This window comes from Molothrus ater, chromosome 1, assembly GCF_012460135.2.
Source record: "Molothrus ater isolate BHLD 08-10-18 breed brown headed cowbird chromosome 1, BPBGC_Mater_1.1, whole genome shotgun sequence".
NCBI classification, from domain to species: domain Eukaryota; kingdom Metazoa; phylum Chordata; class Aves; order Passeriformes; family Icteridae; genus Molothrus; species Molothrus ater.
In genome coordinates this window covers 80,506,444-80,522,999 of record NC_050478.2, presented here as the reverse complement: position 1 = coordinate 80,522,999, position 16,556 = coordinate 80,506,444, and the positions used below count along the sequence as shown (strand labels likewise).

At 39.2% G+C, this 16,556-nt stretch overlaps 1 protein-coding gene across 7 annotated transcripts in view; it reads right to left on the bottom strand.

Moving 5' to 3' along the window:
• The window catches only part of CTNND2 (catenin delta 2), a 637,277-nt gene that overhangs the window by 407,505 nt on the left and 213,216 nt on the right, over positions 1 to 16,556 (bottom strand). The window contains exon 1 of one of the 7 annotated variants that reach the window (XM_036404388.2): positions 9,993 to 10,167. The exons of the other annotated variants lie outside the window; for them this stretch is intronic. The gene's annotated coding sequence lies outside the window, so the exon portion shown is untranslated. Of the gene's footprint in view, positions 1 to 9,992; positions 10,168 to 16,556 lie in introns of those variants that run through there. 7 annotated transcript variants of the gene reach the window in all.

Here is a 16,556-nt window from a genome sequence, read left to right as displayed (position 1 = left end):
AACTATTTTTTAATACTGTTTTTCAAAGCTATATTGTGCCTTACTGATGCATGCTTCAAAACTTCAACTAAAATCAGTATGAGGAGAATGACGAAAATAATAATGCAAATTAATCCCTTTATATATAAAAAAATATTATGTCATGCACAAAGATATTCTGAAACAATAAGCAAAGTGCTGCCAAACAGTAATGACTGGGCCTCCCATTCCCAGAAAAACTTTCAATCTGTTCACAATGCTTGTATATAATTTCTTTTTTCCAAATTCCCTTTCGCATATACTGATTTTAGATAGAAGAGTGTGTTTGAGGTTTTTTAATAAACCCACTCTGCCATTCAGAAAAATCAATCATAAAATGCCAAGTCCCAATGCTGACTGTCTCAAATCTGCATCTGACTTCTCCCTCCAAATAACGAAATGTCTAATTATTCTTTTAAAGCATTCCATGAATATTAACAATAAATGTTTAAAGGAAGGAAAGACAGCAACCCACACAAGGAGGTTGTGTAAGAGCTTGGAAAATGCACCTATGTCCAAATAGGAATTTCACTGATTTTATGGACAGCTGTTTTACAAGAGCCAGTACTAATTAAAACTTAGGTTCTGTCTCTTTCCTGTCTTAAAAATGTTAAAAGATTACATTAGGAGGCCCATGTGCAATAAAAGCCCAATCATAAGGCATTTTAGAGTTTGTCTAAACAGATATCCAGGGTCTATCTGGAGGTCACAGCCAAGAAGGCAGTTACTTTATCCTGCAGCTCTATCCTGCAGCTATGCCACAGCCACCCCTATTTGTACGACTTCCTAAGCCAAGGCAGTTATTAACAAGTGTCCAGGCACTGCCTTTATCCATTTATCCCAGCTTATTTTCATTTTAAGGCATTATAACACTGATGCCAAAGAACTAAAAATAAGAATAGGAAAACAGTTGAGATTATTGCTACCAGACTTTCTGAGTACAAGTCCCTGAACACACTAAAGAAGGAAGCAGGGTAATGAGATACTGACAGTCAAATAATGTAATAGATTTTAAGTATGTAAAACTGATAGCAGGGCACTAACTAATAGTATGATTCCATAATACCCAAAATCTTAAAATAAACAAAATAGCAAATAAATCACGTGTTGTTCGGAAAAGAAAATCAGAAATTTTAATCTTCATGCATATGTAGACAAAATAAACTCTTTTTAGATGGATGCAGGTGCTATTTGTACATGCATTCCTGTTTAGGAGTAAATGAGTCCACTTATATCTAATGCTGCATTTACCACAGCCAAATATGTCATTTCTCACCATTTCAATAACTCAAAAAGAACTCAGAATTTCATTATAAAATAATTTCAGACACACAATTCCTAATGAAAAACAACAAATAGTTCAATATATAATATCAGACAAGAAAATTACACCCCTAACTCAGAGAACTCTTCAAGAACATAGCAAGACCCATTCATAACACATCAGTAGAGAATGGCAGGAGTGAACACAGAGGAAAAGTTTGGGAGAAGAAAGAAAGCTGGTGCAGCAATGCTAGAATCACTGCTGTACTTGTTTACTCCCAATTATTCCTGAGGAAAAAACAAAAGAGAAAGTAATGACAAAGAAAACATTCTGTTGCATAAGCCACTGGAGACAACTCAAAGCCAGGAGAGCCAAAGGAAGTAAGGCCATCCTGGAGCCTGCCAGAACAGACACCCTCTCAACTGCTCAAGACTTCCTCAGTGGTCTGAGATCAACCAGGGAAACACTATTAAGCACATAAACACTTAATCTGATTTTAACATCACCTGGCTCCCAGAAACACAGGCTGCTTAGCACACTAACCAAACTTGTCAAGTTGCTTTTGGATTGTACTCTGTAGAAAAGCACAGAAGTGCAAACTCAAGTCAGGGATGTCAAGATTTTTCAGCTCAGATGCTGCCAGCTTACTAGCTTGGTATCTGACCATCCAGGAAGTAACAGAAATGGCCTCAAGTTGCAATGCAAAGGGCTTCTCCTTCACCTGTGAGCACTTGAATATGATGGGCGGCTGCTTTATAACTTACTTGTCTACACATCATAGCAAACACACTCCAAAGTATGTAGAATTTTGCTATTGTTTAAAATAGTAAGCATCTTGTCCTATAAAACACCTTCACTTGTCTTCATGTTAGCAGTGCAGGAACATGGATGACAAAGGAGCCACAGCCAAATTTATTCCCTCTATTTTTCCTCAAACATCACCAAGCACATTCACAAGGCTGAGATGCCTTGTGTCTTTCCAGATGGCAAGGCTATAAATAAAATTTCATATACTTGAAGTAGACTCCTGGTATTTTCAGAGTATTAGTTCAGGTAACATTTTCTGCAAAGAGATAAATTCACATGTGTAATGCACATGCTCAGAAGCAATGCTATTTTGTCTGTGTGCAAGTCATCACCAACACAGGAACAAACTGGCAACGTTTAAAAAAAAAAAAAGTGTCATAGCCTAAAGAAGAGAGCCTAAAGATAAAAGTGTCAAGAAGCTATTATCACAAGAGTTTATCCATTAAAGGAAATCCTCTAAGTTTTAAGGAATCTTTTCAGGTGATGCAGCAGATAGTGTATTGCTGTCGTCCACAGGAAAAAATATCAACTTTGTCCATTCCATTTGAGTGTAACCCAGTCCTGAGATGCCTACAGGGACATTGCAAAGGTGCTTTGGGTCGCATTCAAGATGTGATGGATCTATAAACCCTTCTGCTTTAATCTTTTCTTGAAAATGTCTATACATTTTTACTGCGCTGTTAAAATAACAGCAGCCTTTTTTCTTTAGTTGGAAGGACCAATACGTCAGCTAGATGTCCAAACGCAAAATATCACCACCTTTTAAGACTTTACTTTTTGTTTCCTCCTTCCCCTTACCTGCCTCCCTGAAGCTTCAGCACAGAACTACAGCTACCAAGCAAGTAATTTACAGTATTAGCCAGACAGCTCATACAATACTAGAAAAAAACTTATTTATGATGTGCTGCACAGGTTCATTATGATAATTTAACACTAATTTAAAAATATACTTTAAGCTACCATTAAACACAGTGAAAATAAAATATCCTCAAACTAAAAGATACTGTGAAAATAACAATTCGTTAAGAATAATGTTACGTGAAAGGCCACTCTTCAAAGACATACAACTTGTGCAAAGAGCACTGAGGGAGTATATAGATGCACATTCCAGTGAAGTTCCTATTTAAATACAGAGCTAATTTGGACATGGCTAATTTTGATATCATTCTTCATATAATTCAGCGTTGTATGTGTATGTACATGGGCTTTAAAAAAACTGCAGAAGCTTATTTAAGAGGGGCAATGGCACTTGAAAAACCCTATCTATAGGTATACTAAAAAATAGTTAAATAACTTTTTTGTGGTAAATACTTATTAGAAACAAATACAGAGGGTACCCAGAGCAATAACTACATTACAGTTGAAAAGTGAACAAAGTAGTTATTTCATCTACGAAACAAAATTTAAACAATAGGTGTAAAAACACAGACAAAAAAACCACAACAGAACAAAAACAAACAAAACAAACCCAAAGAATGTCAAAAATAAACAAAAAACCAACCAACCAACCAACCAAACGAACAAACCCCAAACCAAACCAAAGCCATGGAATGCCAGCACATTACAAGAGCAGTAATGGGAGAATGGAGGTATAACATGACCCCCTCAAAAGTGGATGCAAGTAACTCGTATGAGAAAAAATGACTGAGAAATCTATACACTCCACTATGCTACTGTTGAAGGAAAACTCTCCATCTCTGTAACTACAATTTCAATACATTCAATATTTTGGTACTGAATACACAGAATCTGTTATTTGTGATGAAAATCACAAATCACTGCTGGACCACAGCATAAATAGCCTCACAGTGAACTGAGGCAGAAAAAGAATTATGAAGAAGGAAATATGATTAATGCTGGGGTTACTCAATACTCATATGTAGTATTAATCTCATACAGGAACAATTATATTAAAATAAAATTGCTTTAAATTCTTTTCTATATGTTTGTTCAATAATAGATTAGGGAATACAAGTTATTCATCAGATCCTAGCACCAGCAAACAATATACTGGAAACTACTTTTTAGGCATCTGTGCTTGGTTAAAATGAAACCCAAAATACATCAGTGTTTGAAACTTTATGAATGTCAAGCACACACACTTCCAGTGCAATGTCTACCCTTATGACTGTTTAAGAGGGGAAGAAATAAGGTGAGGATGCTGTAAAGTTATTTAGGAAAGCCCAAAGGCTTTTGCAGTTTATATATTATTTTCTTTCCTCTTTTAATTGCATCCTTCTGAGCACATAACTTCAAATACAGTTTATGCAGATAAAGCTGGTGACATTTCACCTCCTCCACAGGATATGCCAAGATGTGCTGTAGTTTACTATGGCTGAAGTTACTTAAAGCAGTTGTGTAGCAGTTTCAGCAAGAGCACAACAAAACATACAGACTCCATCAGGTCAGGCAAGTCTTCCATAACTACAAGGGCAACATAAGGCAACCAACATAGATCCACCTCCTGGTAAGTAAGCCAAATTCCACTAATTTCAGCAGATCTTGATACCTCTTTTTAAACCATCTGAGAACTTCTGGCTGTGACTGAATATCATAAAGTTGGTTAAAAAAATAAAAGAAAGTGCTAGAGAGAGATCACTAAAAATATTTCCTCTGATTTAGCAGCCACAAACTTCCCTCCCTAATGGCTCCGAATTTCACATGAGAACTGAGGAGCATCCCTCTCCCCAGCTAATGGCAGGGACTGGGCTGGCAGGAGCTTTTTTGAAGGACTTTACCCATGTGACTGAGTATCAATTAGGTGGGAATTATTTAAAAAGAGTCATAGCTCAGCAGTATAGAGCTGTGAATACATAATGGCTTTGAATGCCACAGAAAGACAATGAAAAACAACAGAGCCACTGTGCAGACTGAGGTAGAGAAAAGGAGCACAGACCAAGGACAAAGATGAGAACCCGCTCCTCACAGAAAGCTGTCATGGAGCCATTTGCACGCTTGACTCTCAATTTGAAATTTGACTATTCAATTTTTATCACATAAAAAGCCAGCTGAGAGGGTCAACTGGGGAGCCAAAAGAAATCTAACCTGAAATCAGGGCAGGGCAGACAGGTAGCACTGTAACCTTAAAAAAAAAAAAAGAACTGCGAAACTGTTTATTGGGATCTGAAGGGTTTTGGTTTTTTGCTTAAAATCTCTGCTGTCCTTCTCTTTTAATTCTTTATCTATTGTCAATTAACCATCTCTTGCATTAGAAGAATGTTTTAGGTTTTCTTAGTTAGTTCCAGCAACAGGCTGACTTTTCTATTGCTTAAAGGCCATCTTGTGACAACTAATGGTTTCAAGACTTTAAAAGATAAAAGCATGATTAGAAGGCTCATGCTAGACTGGGCTCAGCAATAAAATACTGATCCTTCTGAAGATGGCCATTAACTGCAAAAAACCTACAAGTGTGTAATATTTCCTCGTCACTTTTTGTCACTGTCATATTTTCTGAAAAATCCCTTCACCAGGATTTCTTCTCCTGGGAAGTTGAGAAGCCTCAGAAAAGAACGAAAACAATAATTATCTGATAGCTTCTCCCTGTTTTGCTGATTTGGAATGTGGTCTGGAGATTGTTTACCAACTGGTCAATGTTTGATTGGTTTCATGTGAATTGTTTTTATTTAATGACCAGTCACCATCAGCTGCGTCTGACTCTGAGGAGTCAATCACAAGTTTTCATTATTCACTCTTGTTAAGCCTTCTGTCTGTATCCTTCTCTTTCTTTAGTATAGTTTAGTATAGCAATCTTTAATATAATATTGTCAAATAATAAATCAGCCTTCTGAGAACATGGAGTCAAATTCTCAATTCCTCCTTTGTCCGGGGGACCTCACAAACTCGAAAACTTTGATATTGTTTTCTACATTTTAGTCAACAACACCTCTCTGACATTATTGATGATGCAGTCATTTTAATCCTCTGTGCAAGAGGTTTGTATCAGACATGTCCCTTTTGCACATTCACGAACTCTGTCAGTTAAGAAACGCGGAAAGAGTTGGAAACACAGAAAAGCAAACTTATTAGACTTCAGATTTACTACAAATTCCAACTGTGCTGTGGGTTCACAAAATAGAAATGAGCAACTGCACAACCAAGCCTGTAGAAGAAATGCTATAACTTATTTATAGTCTGCTGGGCCATCCAGTAGGCTGGACAAGCAGTCTGCCCTTTTCCCACCACAGGCAACCAACATCATCTTTGAGCCACTGTGCATGCAAACATCACAAGGAATGGGTACCTGTGCCAGGTGAAATAGTCCTGAGAAAATGCCAGAATGAGAGCCTGTACATACTAGAAAGCAAAGGCATTTTCTACCCTCAGTTTCCAAATTGACAGCTTGGTACCACTCCAGATGTAGATATCCTTACAAAATACTTGTACAAAGCCAAGAGAATGGCAATAATCAATATTAATTAATTTATTCATTACACAATCAAAATATCTTAGACACACACAGTGTCAGCGGTGTGTCTAAGTGGTGATATTATTTAAAAGAAGACAAGTTTTCTTTAAAAAAAAACCAGTATTCACCACTACCAGGAATATTGATGCCAGAACTAGGAAAAAATCCCCAAAAACGTAATGACATCTGAGTGCCTGCTGATCACCAAACAATTTAACACAATTTCTCAACAATTTAAAAAAATAATATTTCTCTGCCTATAGTTTTAGAAGAAATTGTCAATAAATGTTTATTGAAGTCTCAATAGACTTTTACAGAATTCCTTGGCACAGAAGACAGAGGTATTACATACAATGGTGATAATTCCTTGGCAACATCTTAAATGTATAAGTGTTTTTCTTATTGACTCCCAAGTTCTGATTTGCTCCACTATGCTGTGCTAACAGGAAGGACTTTTGCTGAATAAGATGGCTGTGCACACTGTCATTAGAAAATGTTAGACACAGAGTGTATTAAGTAGAGCCTTACTTCAAAACTGAGTGTAATCAAAGTTGTGTTTCCACCTACTTATTCTTCCAGACCCCTAAAACTGCACATTTTTGTAGCACTCAACACTGACAGAGATGTTTTTCAAGTGTTCACAGTTGGGAGGAGAAAGTTTCTGCTACAATTTTCAGGTTAGCTTTTTCAAAAGCCAATTACTGGAACGAGCATTCTGAGAATGCAATACAAAGGCCTTGATCTCTGGCAGAAATTATTCATAATAGCATGAACCCCATGCTAAGGGTCTTCTGATAGGATCTCTCTGGATCTTAAAATTAAATAGCTAAATTTGACATTAAAATTTCTACAACATCATTATCTTCTGAAAGAAAGAAATAAAGAAAGAAAGCTCCCCCACAAACAATAACCTCTTCCATATACACATTTAAATGTAGGGATAGTAGCTTCCATCAAATGCATTATATACTCTGAATATAATCTGAATGACTGCTCAGAGTCAGCTTTTTAAATCTAGTCCATGCAATTGGATCAAGGCTTTCCATTTTCTGTTTTCTCTGCCTCTCATTCTAAGTTAAAGCAAGTACCTAGTTATTTAAAATAGAGATATATGTACAGCTTGTATACACATACACACAAGTGCAGCACATCAGTATCATGGACCAAGGCACGAAAGGCTGCTTAAAACAGATCGTGGTACAAAGCAGTGTGTCAAGAACTTCTAAGTTAGTAGGTTATGAGGATGAACTTTTACCAATGACAGAAAGATGGTTTATCACATCTCTCAGCCACTTCAGCAACTAAAACATTAACCATGGGTTTTTTTTCAGAAAAAAGAAAGAAAAATTAAATTATACCTTCTGCTTGCAATTATCTTAATGAAGAAATGCTTAAGCTAGCAAACATTAATAGTTAGTGTACAAACAACTCTTGCCTGTATAATAAAATCACCAAAGTAATTCCAACTTTGCCTTGGACTTCCAAAAAGCAAGATGTACACATATGGTTGAATTAGCTCAGTTACTCAGAAATCAGTGGAGTAATACCAAAGATAGATTTGGCCCATTATCTACCTGCACAGCACAAATGAATAATGCAAATGTATATGCAAAGAACCATGAAGTATCTCAGCTTAGCAGTGCATTTAAAATGTATCACTAACTTTCAGCTTCTTGAAATATTTATCAACCACAGGAGGTTCCACTGAGAGCACACTGTATTAGGAACTTCACTGAATTTTTATTTCTACACCTGACTCAGAGGACTTTAGTAAAGGAGACTGGAATTAACTGCTGTAACAACTCCAGGTAGTGCTCTGACACCACAGGTTTCACGAGCCCTTCATGAGCGTTTCTAAGTCACTTAAATGTTCTTCCCACCGTTGAGACCAACTGGGGCCTTTATGCAGCACACCTTAAGAGGTAGAGGAAGAAGGTACCCAGTTTCTCTAAAAGACTTCAGAAGCCACTAAAATTAAACTGTCTGCAATTAGAAAGCTACTGAAAGAATCCACAGTAAATGCGCATACTTTAAGATGCCACAATCAAGTGAAAAACACCACAGAACAAGTTAAGCAGTCTTACTAAAATCAGTCTACTGGTACAAACTAGTTAAAATGAGTAGTTGGATCAAGTGGGAAAAGCTTGGATCAACTGCACACGGCACTTTAAACTACTGAGCGCTAGTCAAATGTTAAATTTGTCTTAGAAAACTTTTTTTGAAATAAAATTTGGTCTTGAAGTAATTGCAGAAGATCTTATTGGTCTAATAAAGATGGGAACATCTGAAGAAAGATGAATACTCTAGATTACCAGAAGGTAAAAAAAAGGAAAAACAAACCAAACCCACACCACAAAACACCCCAGCACTTAGCCTAACATTGCGTAGTTATACCATTTTGATCTAGAAAACCTTTAATTTCCAACTTTAACTGATAAAAACTAATTGTATCAGAAAAAAATCCCCAAAGTCATGTATTTCAGTCCTTATGGACTTTGGGAGGATACATGTTTACTCTTTTAACTGCACAAATGCAGTCACCTAGTAAACACATTAAGACATTCCTGCAGTGTTTTGATTCGAGAAAAATACATAAAAACAACACGCTCTAAAAACTCTCTTTTTTTTATTGTTAGTAGAGAGTACTAGACATAAGGAAGGGTGGTTTGTTTTTACATTTTATGTATTTCATTTATTCAGCCAAAAGATAAAACTGTTACTTTAACAAGTATACAGATCTGTGTAAAAGAAGGCTGTTGGGACTTTTTCCACACAACTGACTTCCACATGAAATTCATTTATTTAATCCCTTGAACAGTCAGTCACATCTCCCTGGGACTTGGGCAGCACCAGATGAAACCAGCAAGTCATAATCATGCATTATTTTTGCTATCTGTAATGAATTTCAAATTAGCTGATGCATCTAAAAACAAACAAACAAAAAAACCTACCTGAAAAGCCCCCAGCAAAGTCTGAAAGGCTACATATAATTATAAAAATGCAAATCCCATTCTCATCTACATAAGACTATAATTTGAAAAGAGATATATCACTACAGTTGAGTATATGGTATTTTACTGAGAACATTTTCTAGGGTGGAAGTACAAAGCAACAGGTCTGCGAACTCAAAAGCATGCATCTACAGAAATACATTTTTGCACAAGGAAGATCGGCTGGTTGAATTATTATAACTACGGAATTACTTAAAGCTTTGCTTTAGACGGGTCGCACCAAGAAATAACCGCAGTCAGATCAAGCGCTGCTGAACAAGAACACGAGGCATTTGGGGGAAATAAGATACTGAAGAGTAACATTTACTTTCTTGCCTTTCCTGTGAACTCTAAAATGTGGCTAATTATGCTACCTACGGTAAGAGACTTACAGAATTTTGAAGTCGAACACCATCCGAAAGACATTCAAAAGTGACGTTTCAAGACAAGTCATAAACCTTTCCACGAAAGCTCCCATTCCATCTCACATAAGCGATCCAAGCTTTACCTTATGTCGCCCACTTGTAAAGTAATCTCCCGAATCAGTTCGCTGCGCCTGGGAAGCCTCCTCACCGCCGGGGCGACTTTCCCTCCTCTCCGGAGCGGCGGCTCAAGCAGCTCTACTCTTCTTTTTTTGCTGCCCCCCTCTCCTTTTAACATTACAAAAGGAAACTTCGGGACGGCAGCGGCCGCTCCCAGCGGCGGGCAGAGCGCGGGGCCGACAACAACAGGGCAGCCCAACCCAGCCCAGCCCGCGCCGCCGTGCGCTGAGGCGGGTGGGGGCCGGGGGCGCGGCCGGGCCGCGGGCAGCGGCGGCAGCTGCCGGGCCGGGGGAGGCGCTCCGCGGGCACAAAGGGCTCCATGGCAACGGCGGGACGAGCCCCCCGCGCCCCCGGCACCGCCGGAGCCGCCCCCGCCGCCCCCCGGCGCAGCGAGCGCGACAGCGGCTCGGAGAAGCGGCCCTCGGCGACACGGGCCGGGAGCCGGGCGGGGGCAGCAGCCCCTGGCCCTGCCACTGGCTCACACATGTCTTCAGCATTTTCTTTTTTTTTTCTACCTGAGTGCAGATCAATCTTCACACACAGGTATAGTCATTTAGGCTTTCTAATTGAGGGAAGTCGATAAGCTACCAGTGAACAAATTGGAGGGCTGGGCAATCACCAACCCTGCGAAGTTTAACAAGGGAAGGTGTCGGATTCTGCAGCTGGGACGGGCAATCCTGGGTGTATGGGCAGACTGGGGAGCCAGAGGCTGGAAAGCAGCGCCATGGAAAGGTACCTGGGGGTCCTGGTGGATGGCAACTTGAATCTGTGTCAGCAGTGCCCTGGCAGCCAGGAGGGCCAGCCCTGTCCTGGGGAGCATCAGGCACAGCATGCACAGCCTGGCAAGGGAGGGGATTGTCCTACTCTGCTCTGCACGGGGGTGGCCTCACCTTGAGCGCTGTGTGCAATTTTGGGTGCCACAATACAAAAAAGACTTTAGGCTTTTAGTGACCATCCAAAGGAGAGTCACAGGGATGGTGAAAAGCCTTAAGGAGCAGCTGCACTGAGGACTGGATGAGGTCACTTGGTCTGTTCACCCTCGATGAGACTGAGGGGAGACATCATTGCAGTCACAATTTCCTTGTGAGGGGAAGCAGAGAGGCAGACACTGATCTCTGTGGTCACCAGTGATAGGACCCAAAGGAATGACTTGAAGCTGTGTTAGAGGTTTGGGCTGGATATTAGAATAAGGTTTTTCACCCAGAGGATTCTTGGGCACTGGAAGCTCCTCAGGGAAGTGTTCACAGCACCAAGCTTGACAGAGTTCAAGAAGTGTTCAGACAACGCTCTCGGGCACGTGGTGTGATGTCTTGGGGCTGTCCTGTGCTGGGCCAGGGGTTGACATTCCTTGTAGGTCCTATCCAACTCAGATATGAGTCAGATTCTATGATTCTATGCATAGCATAACTTCACACTGAATGGATTTAACTCCATATCAGAGTCTGACAGGTCTTATCAGTCTCTTACAATACATAAAATTACATTTTGGGGCATATATTATTTTTTTAACTTTTCTTTTAAACTTCTGCTTTGCAGACTGTATGACCTGAAGCTGTGAAACTTTAAAATATACAGTCATCTAGAAAATAAAACTTACTCTTGAATTTTTGCACAGCAACAGGTGACAAGGTCACAAGCTAAGGGATAAGTGCATGGCCCAGCATCCAGTGGGGACAACTCTGAGGCTCCAAACCACATTGCTAGGAACAAATCTATGTACAGCATTACTTGCCACTGAATGCAGCAAGACCTTGTGTGCACTCTGAAGTCTGAGAGCTCTTGGGTCAAGGATCAGGATGCCAAAGATGGAAATGAAACTCAAACAATATTCATGAGAAATATTCTACAATCCCAGGCAAGACCCCCATAGGTGTAATTATGCCCATAAAAGATTGGTGGTATTTTTGGCATGGTGCAAATGTTAAAGTGGTTCAATTATTCTAATGAAGTCAAAAAGATTTAACTTGCTCCTAAAAATTTCTTGCTAAACTGCCTTACTCAGTAAATGCATTTCCATTCCATTCCAGATCACCTCTGTGATCTGAATGCTGGTAGAAAACAACTGTTCCATTATTTTGTATATAAATAATGATATATACAAAAGGCAAAATAGCCTTCTCTTCTTTCACATAAATATTAAGTTTCATACTTAAATACTTTGTGTGAATAAACTGTCAGCTTAGACTCCAAAATGAGCCCTTCCCAAGTTTTTTAATGTAATTTTTATACCCATTTTAATTTTAAAAGAATTCCTTGCACACAGCCTGTGTTATTTGCTGCCAATGATTAGGTAAAAGGCTGCAGGACTTGACTAGAGACGTGCATTTTAGCCTTTTCTTAAAATTCCATATTCAATAGAGATCTCAAAAAAGCAGCTCCTTTCTACTTACATAGAGCCACCCCTTTCTCTGAACCCCAGTGACCATGTACTTAACATTCCCTATCATTAATATTTACCACTTTTGATTAGGAATCATAAAATTTCACTGCACACTTCAGTAGCCTTCTCTCAAAATGTCACAATGAAGCTGAGGTCACTTTTCCTTGATTTGACGGGACGAGGCATACACATTGAGGAAGGAAAAGCAGCATTTCAAGGGCTGAAGGGACAAAAATGTAGCTGATTTGGCTTCTACCAATCTTGCCTGGGTTTGTGTGTGCTGCCAGGTGCAGGGGTTGCCCTCAGCTTCCTCCCAGAAGTGAGGGAAGAAACAGATAGCTCCAAAGAAGGTTCAGAGGTTTAGCACTGGAAACTTATTTTAAACACCTGCTGAGGCCAAAGGAATATTATTATTATTATTATTATTATTATTATTATTATTATTATTATTATTATTATTATTATTATTATTATTATTATTATTATTATTATTATACACAATCAGCTACTTATCCCAGAAACTTTTGGAGGGGGAAAAATCCAACCGTTAATTGTATTTCTAAAATTTCAAGGAAGTAAAATGTTGCTGGGAGCAACGGATAAGTCCTTTATTTTAGCTCCTGAATGGCAAACCTACCAGCTTCCTTGTAACTCTGCCAAGCTGTAAGTGTCATTTAAGGAGAGCAATACAACAGTTTATTGTTGTTCTCCAGCGCTGCTTAGGATGTAGAAAGAAGACTGTTTGTGATACATTAAAGGTCACAAATAAATGGCAATTTAATAGGAAAAAATCCACTCTACTTGCAAGAATATCTCAAAGGCATAAGTTAATTACATAGCAGCCTGAGCATGTTCTCTTTTATTAAAATATTGTGAAGGGCCATCCTGTTTCATTTCAATGAGCGAATATGCATCACCACCTCAGAAAAGCTCTGTTAAAAAAATAAGAAAACATGTACTATCAGGTTATTGCATCTATTGCAGCACTGCACAACACTCAGGCCATTTTGCAGTATATTTAATACAGAAATTTAACCTATCAATACAATTCAAAGGGATTTCACTCTCATTGCCAAAATCAATAATTGGTATTAAAATGGATTGCCACATATTCATGAAAGAGTTGTTCAATCATTTGACATTTGTGCAGATTGCTATCTTTATATAAAGGGATTCTATCTCATAAAACTGATTGATGAAACTGGAGGAAAACTATTCCCATTTCAAACCCATATGCTGTTACTGTATATGAGTAGAATACCTACTTTTTCTGAATCACAGAAACTCCTACACACTTAAAATTGATCAACTCCTTGAGTGCTCTGTTGATATTTGACCCATTGTATGCTGAAGCTGTGCAAACTTGAGAGTTTGAACAGAGAGAAACAGAAAGAAACCCTATAATTTATCCCTGAACTACTCGAATAAAAGGAAAACTGTGTTTTAGTTGGAATGCTGAGAAAGAAGATCAGGTGTGTGATTTTTCTTTTATTCATGCAACACATGAACAGTTATCTCTGAACCATAATTCAGTGTTTTTATGCAAATATCACACCTCACTTTAATCTACACAAGTGCCCATTCCCCTTTTTTCATGTTGGCTCATCAAGAATAATTTGAAACATTTCCAAACATCAAGAGTGTAGTGCCTAGGTGGATTCATTGTAATTTGACTGAAAAACACCAATACAGCAATCTATGTTTTCAGGAAAGATACATCTGTAAACATTTCAATGCAGTTCTACTAAGGCCAGAGCTAAGGGTTAGCTTGTGCTATCCTTAATGTGTGTAGTGAGCCAACACTCATGCACAGGATAAACTGCTGTACCTGCTAGAAATAAGACTATTTCATTTACACGAAATAAAGTAAATAAAGATATTTACTGAGATAGTTTCTGTACTGAGTTGGGGTAGGGTTTTTTTCCTCCTAAACCATTTCTAGGAGGACTCTTTGCTGTTCTTCTGCTTGACAATCTATGCATATGCAGACAGAGATTACTCCAGAATTTTTCCTTTTTCTCTACTAGCATTTTCTGGGACACTAAGTTACCATGAAATAGTCCTCAAATACTGCAAAACTTCAGATGCTTTTCAGAAGCTCAGGCCTCTGTCAGAATATCTTACTATATTTTATTCAGGTTTCTCTCTTGATTTGATAACCCTCTGAGGACGACCACTCTAAGAATAAGCAAGAGGTTTGTGTGATACTGGGCACGGTGGCCCTGCAGATCCCTACAATTTTTCTTCCATGACATACTAAGCTCTGGCAAATTGAATAAACAGGGCATTTTGTTCTTGCATAATAAATGGAGAAAGCCTTTTTCAGGGTCTGTATAGACAGTAGTAGATAGCAGTTATTTCCACCAACTTTTCTCTTTATCTTGTGTAACACCAATGAATAGCAAAATTACTTTAAAATTGTATTACAGGCCACAGAGTCTTTAGGACTTACTCTGTTTTCCTGTTTGGGGGAACAACCAGTTCAGTAACAGAAAGCAAGAAGAGAACATGCCCATTTGGTAGCCAGCTTTGTTAAAAGAACCACTAAGAATTTCCTACTACTATGTAGCAGCTTTGAGAAAAACATCACTGCTAAATGTTTTTAACACTCAGCAAGAACTTTGCAGAATGTGAGCCACATTTAAGTCATAGAATAGAAAGTAAGCGATTTCAGAAGGCATGCTGAAGATAATCCCAGTTTCTTGGAGACAACATGAATCACCTGGGCTATGCAGAGCCTTATTACAGAAAGCTGCTCTGAGCTTTGTATTAGAGAAGTGGCATGGGACAAAAAAGAGCAAAAAAGAAGAAGGTTATTCCACAGTGTAATCTGCATGTTTTTTCCTGTTGATGATTTAATCACCATCAGAACCATGGGATCTGATAGATAATCTCATTCTCCAGAAACCCACACCACCCACCTCTCACAGGCAGTGCTCAATGGTCAGTACTATTCTGTGCTACCTAGTACTCCTCACTATCAGAAAGATTAAATGCAAGCCTAAAAAGAGGACACAGAAGCCTTGATGCTGCGGATTTTTTTCCCCTTGTTTTCAAATCATGGTTGTTGACTTATGCAGAGAATATAGGAGAAATTGAAGAAATTCTCCCTCCAAAGAATATTCTGTTTCTACCATCTGTGTGCATTTTATGGCTATATTGCAATGAGCACAAATGAGACTAATCTGTAGCCTAATCTGCAATTTGTTCATAATATTTCATCCTGAATATCTATAGTTAAAACAGAAGAAAATTGGTGCACTGGTGGGCATTACTACTAGGTAAGTCATCCAGAATAGCTTCATTGCCTGTTCACAACATGAGAAAAATCTACTAGATGCCCAGCAATGCAAAATACAATGCATTAGGATAAGAGGAAAGAATCACAGATTTGTAGAATAGTTTTAGTTGGAAGGGACCTTAAAGATCATGTAGTTTCAACCCTCCCTCCATGGGCAGGGACACTTTCCACTAGACCAGGTTGCTCAGTGCCCCATCCATGTTGGACTTTGAACACATGGGGCATCCACAATCTCTCTGGGCAACCCATTCCAGAGCTTCACCACCCACATTTCTTCCTAATATCTAAACTGAACCTGCCATCCTTCAGCTTAGGGCCATTCCCCCTTGTCCTGTCACTACATGCCCTTGTAACAAATCCCTCTCGCTTTCCTGTAGGCCCCCTTTAGGCACTGGAAGGTGCTATAAGGTCCCCCTGGAGCCTTTTCTTCTGCAGGCTGAATAGCCCCAATCTCTCAGTCTGTCTTCATAGGAGAGGTGCTCCAGCCCTCTGAGCATCTTCAGGGCCTTCCTCTTGACTCAAACCAACAGGTCCTTGTCTTTCTTTTGTTTGGGACTCCCCAGCTGGATGCAGCACTCCAGGTGGGGTCTCACAAGAGCAGACCAGACAGGCAGAATCACCTCCACTGATCTGCTGGTCCTGCTTCCTTGGATGCATCTCAGGATACAGTTGGCCTTCTGAGCTACAAGTGCGTATTGTCAACTCACATCAAGCTTCTTGCCCAGCAATGCCCCCAAGTCCTTCTCCACAGGGCTCCTCTCAATCCATTCTCCACACAGTCTATATTTGTGCTTGGGATTGCCCTGACCAAGACGCAGCACCTTGCGCTAGCTGAACTTCATGAGGATT